Raw genomic sequence first — 13,401 nt, forward strand, 5'->3', positions numbered from 1 at the left:
GTTGCATAGACTTCTGCAACTTGATAGCACACAAGCACCAGGAGCAGAAATCTATAAAGGCATCCAAGCAAAGCTGGCTGGCCACACTTCCATTATGAGGGGCTGTAAAAAGGGCTCGCCAAATATTCCCATGACGTCGTTGAAAAAGCGGTGGTGTTTGGCACTTCTTTAGTATCAAAACCGATTACAGTGAATGTTGTGTACCACTTCAAAACAAACTGAACTTGGTTATCTGCACAGCATGTAATGGGAGGTTGTGCTTCACATAGGAAACAAACTGCTCTGTCCAGCAAAATTTTGAGGGCGGTATGGCACCTGTTATGTCAACAGTGTCAATATACAAATTATACTTTTCACAGGCCATTGATTTCACCATTATTTTTGGGTGACGGTTCTTTCAATCAGTGCTTGTATTACATGAGCCGGTGGATTTGAAAGCAAAGCTTTGTTTGCAAACCTTCTGACTTCCATAATTGTGTGGCAAAGCACTGGCATGTTGTCGAATAGCTCACACTTCCTCGGTCCTGCACCAAAGAAGCCCAATGCTCTATTTGCAGTTGGATCACGGAACAATTCTACGGCACATAAAGAAGAGTAACACACACACAGCAGAGCGTTCTGCTGTGTGCATTTCTCTTGTTTGTGTCCCGTCGAATTGTTGTGCAATTAAACTTCTATATCGATAAACCCAATCATGAACCTCACAAATGCTCTAGTTTAGGCCACAACGGCGCACATCTTTGAAATGTCCCAACACAAATTAGCTATCCTGAAAATCACAAGTGTTAAATTTCGCAGCATAGGTGTATGCATGTGCCATATTCTTTACCACTGAACTCACAGGAATCAAAGGGGCAAGCATTAACCAGCCTTGCTGCTGCCGTTACCATTATCATCCTGACACCAATAGAAAGACAGTGCCACGTTTCAGTAAAGGGTGTGCCCGAGAGAAAGGTGTGACAGCGAGTCTTACAATAAAAATAATGGTTACGAGACATGTTCAATGCCAATTTATGCTGCATGTCGCATCCTACTTTGGCATTGCGGCAAGCTTTTACTCGTTTGAGCATATCACGTTTTGTGAAATCATTGCTCTAAAGCTGTACAAAAGGTCTATTTGCTCTGCAATTTTTATTTTTATCATGGTGGGTTAAAGACCCACTTTTCATTGGCATCTGCACCACATTTCTCCCTATATGTAATTCTGCCTTGGTGGTTCATGACATCTTCACGCACACCGAGTCTTGCAGAGCATTGGATCTGCATTGTTCTACTGCTTACGAATTACGAGACGAAAATATACGATTTATCCATCCAGAATAACGCTGCCCCCCCTCCCAAAAAAAAGGAAGATACACTGAACCTCTGGCACATGCATCAACAGTGAACAAAGCAAACAATCTGAAGTATTTTCTTCATGCAAGCCAACACACTAAGATTCTCAATGCATTTTCATTTCGCCACAAATGCACAGGCACAACCGGCTTGGCGCAACACTCGCACCTCGCGCTGCAACAAATTGTGCAACGCCTCGCTGTTTCATAGTGCGGCCGATAGATGACGCATGACCAAAATTCAGCATTTTGCATACTAAGTAGCTTCACCAATGAATAACCCCAAGTTCTTTGTGAGATTAGCATTCATAGGTTACTTCACACAATTTGTCATATCCATTTAACTATTTATACTTAATTAACCTTTTCCCCAAAAAAGTGAGCCATTTGGAAGGCACCCTGACAGAGAAGTAGAACAATCGGCAAAAAGTCAGCAACCAGCGAAAAAGTCAGTATCATAGGCTGCCGCATGTGAGATGTCGGTAACATAAAAATTTAAGTCGGCTACACAGAAGTGACAAATTTGGCAAGATGGTGTGTCTAGACATTGCTTAAATGCTAATCACAGTAACGCCGACATTGAAGGCGCCTTAATTCCTACGTACGTTCCGTCGACACACCCAACTACGTTCATATAGTTCCCGCGAAGTAGGAAACGTTCTTTTATATGTGCCCGCTCAGCCGCAGTAATCGGGAAAGCTAGCCACCGCTTACGCACTGCCGCATCGATAAGCGCGTCAGACGTGTCACATCTCTGACACAGTGCCTAATAGTAGTTTGGTGGCGTCCAATGTAACGCAGGGTGCCGACGCTTCCCTGAAAACTCCCAGTCCCGTAGAAACGGAGGGTACAGAGGACTTGCTCTACGACGGTGAGCGAATGAAGCCCGCCACGCTGTCTCCGCAGGCGAAAGTCTTCACCTAGCTCGCCACACAGCCAGCGCACTGATGTCTTGGACAGGCGACAATGACGGTGAAACTCCCCGTCGGTCATTTAGGTGAACGGGTCCAGACGGTCATACTGACGCTTGCTGCCGCTGGATGCAATAACACAGGCTGCTGCTGCCGCCGCCATGTTCCCGAGTTGAACTCGGAGGGGGTTTCGCGATGTACGAGTTTAGCACGAGTTCGTCTGTCAATCAAAACCAGAGGTCACGCCCAGCGCGAGGCATGTAAATCTTCTGCGCGCACCCACCACAGTTGGGCCACGCCCAACTTGTCTTTCGGCAACAGCGACGCGGTGTCGAGCTGAGAGACATCAACAATCTTGACCGCCGACATAAAACACGCACAACGCACTGTCGTCGGTGATGTACTGAGCACCACTATCAAAAACAAAGCGTTGACTGTCGCTGGCTTATGCATACATCTTCTCGGGCTGAGATGGTCCCACAACGCGGTTTCATTGCCTGCATTGTGGCGACGTAGCGCACAGTCAATAATTATCGGCACGTCACTGTAGCTGCTTGCAAGGCGTCGATGCGCCGAGGGTGACGACGATGCTGAGGAGTGCATATCGCAGCAGTCGTTTGAGATGGCTGCTCATTCATCGGTGATGTATCGGAGCCACAGCGTCGCTAACACGATCAGCGTCCGAGAGTCGCTCGCCCTTCTAGACCCAGTGCAATGGCATTTATTCATCACAAGCACTGCGATCTCAACAGTTCCAACACCTCTCTCCGTTCGAAGTCTGATTTCATAACTGCACACAAGAGGCCTCACCTGCCAAAATGCGATTGCTGCGGTGTCGTTACGATATCCATCTGCGATCGCTGCTGGCTCCAGCAGAGGTAATCCGCAAGCGCCTTGGACTGCACAACACACTCAAATACTGCGTACATGCGCTCAGAGGCACCTTCACTGGGCAAGCGATGACAAGCGATTAATTGTGTCGCTAGGAAGCACGCACTTTTCGCAATGTATCGCGGAGGCTTCGCGCACAAAGATAAAACTGGTACATTTTCACTGGACTGCGTCACTACGGACCCTGAAATAACATCCCGCCATTTTGCAGCGATAGCCGTTGTGTAGTTTTTAGTCGGTAAAGCGGGGCCCTTAATAGCCTAGTGAAGCACCTGCGATGAACAGCCGTACCGCGACGCTGCGTTTCTATTCCCCTAATAGAGAAAGAGTGGTGATGACTGACTTTATTGAGAATAGCACTGCAGCGCCCCTAGGCGACTTCTCACGGTATGAACTCCCTCGTGCGTGCAAACCTCTTCAATGTATCCGCTTCTAAGCTTTCGCCTCACTGTCGCCACTCGCGGCAAGAAGTGCAAAATGTAATAATTTGCTCGATCTCCCTTTGTCATCACAAATTTCTAGCATTGAAAACGAAAGACAGATACCTAAGGAAAAAAGAATGTTCGTTATTTTATTTGTTGTACTTTAACGTATTCGTTTGAGGGAAAGTGTAGGTGCGAGAATGCGCCGCATGTACCCTGTTCGCATTCGATGGAGGATAGAAAGATAGTGCCCGAAAGAAGAGGCACGCCCTTGACGCGCCCGGGAAAGGCGTGGCAAGCGGCTCACGGCAAGTGTGCAGACAGACAGCGGGACAGTCACGGTATTGCTAAGTTGCGATAATCCGTTGATAACAATACGCGGCGCTAGCGCGTTTCGTTGTGCAGCCTTCTCCGCTTGAAACTTGGAAGCAGCGTGCCGTGCAGGGTGCGCACCTGTTGTGATATGCGGCTTTTTGCCTACATATTTTTTTTTGCCTGTAGCTTTTGCGCGTTGCGCGCTATCTCCATTCACTGACTGCCGTCGAGCAAACTCGGGTAAAACTCGGGTGAACGAGAAACTCGGCGCATCCTGCATAGCACCCCAGGCCTCTACTATGGTCCCTACAGCTCACAGGGAAACATCTCAGATATTATTTTCAAGGTACATCGCGGTAAGGCGCGAGGAAGCTATGGTGCGGCACGATTGACCTAGCACGAACACCGCAGGTGCGAGACAGTCTGTCCGACACAACGGTCGCCAAATGGGGCGTCAGTGGCCGCTGCTTCACCTATTTCACCGCGCCGGCAGCTAGCATCCGAGCGTAATTAAACTCGACCCCACTCCGCAATGACGGCACGCGTGGGACAAACGCTTCCTACAAGCGCTAAGAAACCACCTCCGTAGTGCCTAGCCAGAGTCATGTGTTCATGAAGCCCCCAGATTTTCTCTCTCGCGCCCGCTCTTACTCGCGCTTGCGCACCTCATCCGGGCCTCTACTTTCACAGCGGTAGCTTGGCCCCACCGAAGCCCACTCCATTTCTGCGTAGTTCTTGCCTCTTGTCAGCCTATTTTAAAAGAAAAACTGGTTAGAGTAGGCTGCCTATTAGCTGTAGAATCAAATGAGAGAGACCTGATATAAACGAAGTAAGCGTTTGATTGAGCGGTTCAAACAACGCCTGATGCTTACGTCGCCGCATACGTAAATATAACGTCAGGAGATAGCAATAAAAACAGATCGTTGTGGCGTTACGTTATAGGGCACCATATATGTGTTCAGCGACACTAAGATGTATCTTAACTTGCTAGAACTCGTCAAAAGCGCGCTGCATTATGCACATAATTGCGCCCGAAACAGCGCAAACGACACCGTCGAGTCCCTGAAGTTTATAAAAACAAATGGAACAAAAGAAACTGAAGTTTCACGTGCCGAGGCTGTTATACGACGGGTTATGAAATACGCTGTATCAGAGGGCTCCGCATTCATTTAGGCCATCTCTGGATGTTTAACATGCGCTTAAAGCTAAGTACACAAGTGTTTTTAACTATGTCGTCATCTTAATGCGGCAGCCACGGCCGAGTATTCAACCTGCGACCTGGTAGATCTTGCAGCTCAATGCCATCGTCGCAGACGAACCGTTATACGGAAGTTCGCAAAAGATAGACTTTCCGCCCATGATCAATAATTTGCAGCTAACGACTACGGCGTAAAACGAGAGAAACGACGTCTGCTACGACGTGTGCGTCTTTCCTTTAGTCGTGCGGTCGTCCGCTGCTAATGATTCAGTCGATGAAATCGTCTAGGTGCTGCTTTTTAATTTGAAAACGCCGCACCCAAGACATGTTTGGAGTGATTCTCTGATAACTGGTGAAACGGCAGGAGGAGATTGGTTCCGCAAAGGATCTTTGAAAGGTCGATGCGGTAGTAGCAGTAGTAGTAGTAGTAGTAGTAGTAGTAGTAGTAGTAGTAGTAGTAGTAGTAGTAGTAGTAGTAGTAGTAGTAGTAGTAGTAGTAGTAGTAGTAATAGTAGTAGCAGTAGTAGTACTTGTAGTGTAAATTTCACCACGAGGATCAAATGGAACAAGAGCAAACGCTGCACTAAGGTTGATAGGACATCGGCGTTCGCCGCAGAGTAAAACTTGCAACACCCTGCATCTACAGAACATTTCGCATCAGGCATGAAAGGTTAGTTAAAAATATACTGTTATTTCGTGAATACATGAACAAACCATACAATCAGAAAAAAACGGTGCATTTATAGTTTCGGGACAAGATCAATCAGATGACAGCAAATATTTCAGCGAAAAAGCCGTACAAGAAACATGATTTCAAGGGACTCTAAAGAGGAACAGTGAATCAATTGAGATTAAAAAGGCATACTTAAAGAACGCTGCTCCTTGATTTCGCAGTAATAGGTTGGTTATTGAAGCGGTAAAGACTGTAAGAATCTCATTCTTGAAATTCGCACGGAAACCTCAGGGTTGGTACTTCAGTGTGACGACACAAATTACATAGTTTTTTTAAAATTTCAATTACGGTCGGTGGGTTCCTGAAAGTCCCCATACTGAGTCCCGGGTTCGTTTAGCATGCAATGTAGTTCATTTTTGCCGATACCTGTGCTTTAGCAGGCGCCGCCCGCTGAAACCTGTGACATCACGGCGCGCTGGTGCGGACACTCCCCGCTGGCGTCTGCCCTTCGGGTTATGGCTTAGTACCGAACGCCTTGCCGCTGTAAGTACGCTTTTCTTGCCATTTTAGAATAGTGATTTAGTAGCGCAGGTCAAGTCAATGTTATCTTTAGTGCCCCTTTAACGCAGCAAGCAACATATATGTATTAAACAAAAGGCCCTCGAACAGTCACGGTAGGTAAGTAAAACGCCATCGCACGAACAGTGCTCTGCAAATTAATACGAGAGCATTTGCATGGCGCATAGGTTGCTCGAGTGGAGATATGCCATCGGGGAATATTAGCGGGTTTCCTACATAGAGAAATGACTTGTTAAACCAGCCGACGACAATTGGAAGGCTCGGTTTGATACAACGCTCGTGTGGGAACGCGCCTTAGGCGAGGCTATCGTGAAGCAACCGAATCAAATGCTGCATGAGACTCAATGTGATGTGCACGACGATTTTTATTTCCTTTGACGCAACATATTATCTTGTGCATCTTATATGCACCGTACAGGCTACAATTTTAAGTTGTATATTGTTTATGCACAACACTGCTCAAAATGTACGGGGAAATGCAACCGCCAGGTGGGTGCACGTTGTGAAACGTATGCGGTATTTTAAATAAAGAGAAAATCAGACATCCACCCATTCGTAGCAACTGCTACAAAGGAAACCCATACGGGTTCCTCGAAATAAAAGCCTCCCAGTTGAAGAAAAATGCGTCCTGGTCTGGGATTCAAACCCGCGACCACCGTCTTTGCGGGGCAGCCGCTAACTCTGAGCTAACTGGGCGGTGTCAGGATTGGGGGCTCAATCCCATCGCTCGTGATCCGTTGTCAAGATTGGAGTCCGGCATGAATTCGAAGGTAGCTGGCCCATGCCGTCGTCCAACTCATCCGCGCTGAGGACGTTGATGAAGGGAAGGACTGCTTCTCATCGAGAACGATGAATATGGGTGTGTTTACAATATTTACATGCAGTTCATCAGTCTAGCATGACTGCGAGAGAAAGTACGTCAGTCTAACACGAGTGCTTGAGAGAGTGTCTCAGTCCAACATGACTGCTTAAGAAAAGTGTGTCGAGCATCCGCATAACAGCAGTTTTTAAACACTCCGTCCTCCCGCGATACAAGGTGACGCGAACGTTCGTTTAGTCATCGTAAACTAGCCGCCCCTCCGCGGAACGGTTTACACACACACATGCACACACACACGTGTTCACGGCCCGAAACCGACACCACGCGAATTTCGTAGAACTCGGAGGGGACCCGGGTAGCGCGCCCGGGCAGCACATTGTCTTGCGTCTTGGTCGGCGCGTGGGAAGGAGCCCACTACGACTTTCCCGCGATAACTCCCCCACCCGTTGCAGATCAGGTCCGCGTTGTCGTGTTGCGCACAAAGCCTGCTTCGTCGAACTCCTTCAGTCACAACGGCGACGAGGCTAGAGCGTAACGGTGGCGGTTTCAGCACAAAGCCTGCTTCGTCCAACGCATCCTAGCTGAAGCGGCGGAGAGTGGAGGATGCGCGTGTTGTTCCCGACACAAAGTCGACTTAGTCACGCCGTGGCTAGAGGTTGGCGGCGGCGTTACAAGATGAGGTTGCCGCCGCTGGCGTAAATGGCTGGCAAACTTGCACTGCAGCTGGCCGTTCTTAACAGCGGCCAACCTTCCAGGGATAAGAACATTGAGGAGAAGTGTATGCAGAGGGAAGAAAGACAGATGTGGAATATAGCCACTATGTTGTAGTACACATATTCAAGTACCCTTAGGCTACATATAACTGCATGCGCTGCCACAGCACATGCCCATACTGTGTGATTAGTCAGTATAGGAGGCATTAGCGAAACATACACACTATACAGACAATGAAGGTAGGCCAAATATAAGACATTTCAAAGAAGATGTTGAACATAATGTGCTATTCCATTAGATGTGTGTGTGCATTACAGATTCCTATGAAGCAACACAATATGCAAGCATGTTTTATGAGGCCTTTTATTGTTTAATTACTGTTCGATACCTGTCCCGGCGGCTACATATCGATAGGGGTGAAATGCAAATAGGCTGATGTACTTAGTTTTAGGTGCACGTCAAAGAATCTAAGGTCGTCTAGGGTAATCTGCAGTCGCCTACTATGGGCGTGCCTCCTAACGAGCCCGTGCTCTCTTCTCGTTAAATCTCTGAATCTAATTTATTCTCGTTTGTTCGAATACACTGCTCACGCTGTACCTCCTCGTAGGCCTGTGAGGTCCTCCTAAATAAACAAATACAGATATATATTTCATTTCATTCCGTTTACTTTTTCCCTTAAAGGCCCCAAGGCATTACATAAGGGGGGAGCAATATATATATATATATATATATATATATATATATATATATATATATATATATATATATATATATATATATATATATATATATATATATATATATATACACACACTGTGTTGTATTGTATAGACTGCGCTATACATTGTATACACTGTGTCTGTGTGGTGATACGGTCGTACCTGCATCATCTACCGTTCGTATTCCCGTTGTCTGTTGCGGCGCCGATTTCAACAGCTTCGATGCTACTGTAGAACCGATGCACATTACCTGTGGGAAGAAGAGTGTGTTGGTGCCACATTGTGGTGTCGATCAAAGGCGGACGCGCTGGCTTATGGACCGTAAACTGTTCTATGGAGCCCTTTATACTACCAGACGGCCTGAAATTAGCCTTCTCTAGCGAACACGCGTCCTTATCAGTGGCTCAACTTACAGATGTGCAGGAAGAAGCTGATGGCCACAGTTCGGAAACGGCCTTTTTGTCACTGATAAATAGATCGCTCAGCAAGAGTGAACGCCGAACGTTAGTAGGTGTGCTTTCGGAGCACGTTTCGGTATTCGACTTTGCGCAGAAGGACAAAATACCTGCAATACTCGCGTCTCAAATACGCCATACCATCAACACGGGTTCGGCAAATTGGATTAGACAAAAACCATATCGCGTTTCACCATCAGAGCGCCAGATTATCAATGAACAAGTGTACGAAATGATGAAAAAGGGAATCGTACAAAAGTCAGCGAGTCCGTGGGCAACTGCAGTGATTCTTGTTAAAAAAAAAAGATGGGTCTTGGAGATTTTGCGCTGACTATCGCCGTTTGAATACTGTAACAAAAAAGGACGTCTACCCACTGCCACGTATTGATGGCGCAATAGACTGCCTTCATTCCGCCTCTTACTTTTCCTCAGTACATTTACGATCCGGCTATTGGCAAATTCCCATGCATCCTGACGACAACGAGAAGACTGCCTTTCTAACCCCTGACGGGCTCTTTGAATTTAATGGATGCCATGTGGACTGTGCAACGCTCCGGCAACTTTAGAGAGATTTATGGACACTGTTCTGCGCGGCTTGAAGTGGAACATCTGCATGTGCTACCTCGACGACGTCGTCATCTTTGGCCGCACCTTCAGCGAACACAACACGCGTCTGGATATTGTCCTGAACTGCATCAGAAACGCTGGTCTAGTTTTAAACTCTAAGAAATGCCACTTCGGAGACCACTGAACCCTCGTGCTTGGGCACATCGTCGATAAGGATGGCCTCCGTCCTGATCCCCGGAAAACAGCAGCCGTTGAAGCGTTCAGTGCACCGCGCTCTGTCAAGGAGCTCCGTAGTGTTCCGGGGCTTTTTTCCCTATTTCGGCTGCTTTATTCCTAACTTCGCCGACGTCGCGTGTCCGCTGACATGCCTGCTACTAATGGACACCCCCTTTGAGTGGACTCCGCAGTGCGACTCTTCTTTTCGTCAGTTGAAGTTTCTGCTGACGTCACGACCGGTTCTTCAACACTTCAGTCCTTCAGCTCCGACGGAACTCCATACGGATGCTAGTGGCACAGGTATTGGTGCCGTCCTAGTTCAACGCTACGGTGACCGCGAACACGTGATCGCATATGCAAGTCGATCATTAAGTAGGCCCGAGCAGAATTACACTGTTACAGAACAAGAATGCCTCGCGGTAATATTTGCGGTTCAACGGTTTCGTTCGTACCTGTATGGACGCCCTTTACAGTTGTCACCGACCACCTCTCATTGTGTTGGCTTGTGAATATTCGTGACCCTTGTGGCCGCCTTGCGCGCTGGGCACTCCGTCTGCAAGAATACAGATTCACCGTCTCTTATGAGAGCGGTCGACGACACGCTGATGTGGACTGCCTCTTGCATATGCCACTTAGCACTACGGACTGTGACGACGACGACTTCGATCACCTCGTGACTTCTGTATCGCCGCGTTTAGCAGACTTCGACTGCTTCAAAGCCGAACAACAAAAAGACGCTACGTCTTCACCACTACGACCGACTCGACGATAGCAAACCGTTTCTGTGTACGTGATGGACTCCTGTATACGAAGAACTTTTCCAGCACTGGTGCACGTTTTCTCCTAGTGGTACCGGAAAGACTTCGCACCCGAATCCTGGGTAATATGCATGACGACCCGACGTCTGACAATTTAGGTTCAGCGAGGACACTCTACCGGATTGAGGAATGCTTTTATTAGCCTGGAATGCGACACTCTGTTGAGATGTATGTGACCAGCTGCATACAGTGTCAGTGTCACAAACGGCCATCTACTGCTCCAGCTGGCCTCCTGCAGCCGATCCCGCCTACAAGCACGCCTTTCACACAAGTGGGCATTGACTTCGTGGGCCCTTTTCCAAAATCAGCCAAGGGAAATCATTGGATAGTTGTTTGCGTCGACTACCTCAGACGCTACTGCGAGACGGCGGCCGTGCCCTCCGCAACTGACACTCCCGTGTCAACATTGCTGCTGCAATATGTCATCTTGCGACATGGTCCGCATCGCGTGATCATCAGCGAGCGTCGACGACAATTCACAGTGGATGTCGTAGAGGAGCTGCTTCGTTTGTGTTAATCCAACTTGCGTCACTCGACGCCATACCATCCACAAACTAATGGGCTTACGGAGCGCACCAACCGTACAGTTGTAAACATGCTATCCATGTATGTTTCATCCGACCACAAGAAATGGGATGACGTACTGCCTTTTATCACGTACGCGTTCAACACCGCCAAGCGCGAAACTACAGCCCTTCCTTCCTGCTGTAGGCACGGCCACCCCGGTACACAATCGACACTGTTTTCCCTTTCTGTAGTCACGAAAATCCCACTGTCGACGAGATTCTCTGCCTTGCCGAAGGAGCTCGGGCTCGTTTGCGCACTTTGGCATTGCAGAACAGATGGAAAGCCCGCTACGACACTCGCCACCATCCGGTAACCTATCGCCCTGGCCATTCAGTCTGGCTGCAGACTTCAGCACGGAAACGCGGATTATGGCAAAAGCTTTTGGCCACCTACGCTGGACCGTTTCCTATCAACAGACTCACAGAAGTCACCTATAACATAGCTCGCATCACGGCGAGTGGTAGAAGAGCTGCCAAGACCCAAGTGGTCCATGTCGCCTGCTTGAAATTGTTCACTTCAAGACAAATGGATTGACTAGCTAGGCGGGCTTCGTCTGCGACGAGAGGAATGTTACACGTGAGGAAAATGAAGGCCGGTGAACATGCTTGCGGTCACAAGCGGGAAAAGAGGAGGAGGACGACGCTGAGTTGATCAACCAGCTGGCCACTCTTGCTGTAACCTTCGTGACCTAAAGTGAACGGTCCCCTTCATCCCTAATGGCGATAAACGGTCTCCTTCGCGCGTAACAATGTATATATATATATATATATATATATATATATATATATATATATATATATATATATATATATATGTATATATATATATGCGTGCGTGCGTGCGTGCGTGTGTGTGTGTGTGTGTGTGTGTGTGTGTGTGTGTGTGTGTGTGTGTGTGTGTGTGTGTGTGTGTGTGTGTGTGTGTGTGTGTGTGTGTGTGTGTGTGTGTGTGTGTGTGTGTGTGTGTGTGTGTGTGTGTGTGTGTGTGTGTGTGTGTGTGTGTGTGTGTGTGTGTGCGTGCGTGCGTGCGTGCGTGCGTGCGTGCGTTCTGACTGATTCACTGACTGAGGAATTCTGACTTAATTATAAACCTTTTTGTGCCCAACTCAGCAAACAGCATGAGACCTGTTTGAATACCTGGTTTGAATTATCGCTAAGGTATGCAAATTAAAGAAAATAATGGTGCAGTAAGTCAGTAATTTCGCGTTTGCTGTGGACAGAATGAACATTTATATGGAGAACAGAGCGCAGTGAGGAGGCAGTAGGACATATTTGTTGAGGTAGAGTCGAATCGAATAATTCGACAGAGGCGCAACAAAATAACGCAAGACGCAAAAGGATAGCGGATCGAGAATATATTTCGTTTATCTTTGCCAAACACTCCGCACAAGCAATTGGGGTATGGTGTCCTAAACTTCAATTTCCATAGCGACTTTTTTTCTCTTGCACGTTCAACCTAATTTTCATAGTCGCTCATGTCGTATTTTTTTAGAGTTCGACAAAGGCGTTTATCTGTAGTGAGTGCAGCTTCTGAAATCTGATGACCAGCGTACTCAACACAATTGCGTTAATGAGCCTTCTGGCGAGCTGACAATATAGAAGTACCATTGTTCGATCATGCTTTCCTTCATTTTTTAAGCGTGATATATTGTTCTGAAGGAAACTTAAACTAGAATTTGCTCTTTGTAGGATTGTATTTTGGCAATCTTTCACAAGGCCCGACGCTGCTTGCACGGATTTGCTCATTGACTGCATCAAAAAATCATGCATATGATAATGATAATGTTTTCCCCACCTTTCTTGCCCACACCTTGGATTTCGATGTTATATTTTTTATCATTGTTACGTGGAAATATATCCTTATCAAGTTCAGTATTTATAGTGCTGAAATTTTCAACACTCTCTCAAAAACGTCTCATTGCCTTTTCTGTAATTTATGAATCGTCTGTTTTTCAGATAACCAGTGGATTCATTGGTGTATCCAATGCTCTTTTTTTGTGCTTTCTGCACAGCTCGAAAATAACGAGTTTCACCTGATATTTCTCATTCAACGCTCTCTACAGAAGATAGCCCTCTGTCTTGAGTGACTGATAGAGCTCATTTTTCATTTCCTCTTTTAGCCTTTCTATTTCTTTCGACGAGTTGCCGCACAGGGAAAATCGAGCGCCACTTGGTAGCAACTGCACTAGAACAGACGACGCTG

Source organism: Dermacentor andersoni, chromosome 3 (assembly GCF_023375885.2).
Source record: "Dermacentor andersoni chromosome 3, qqDerAnde1_hic_scaffold, whole genome shotgun sequence".
NCBI lineage: Eukaryota > Metazoa > Arthropoda > Arachnida > Ixodida > Ixodidae > Dermacentor > Dermacentor andersoni.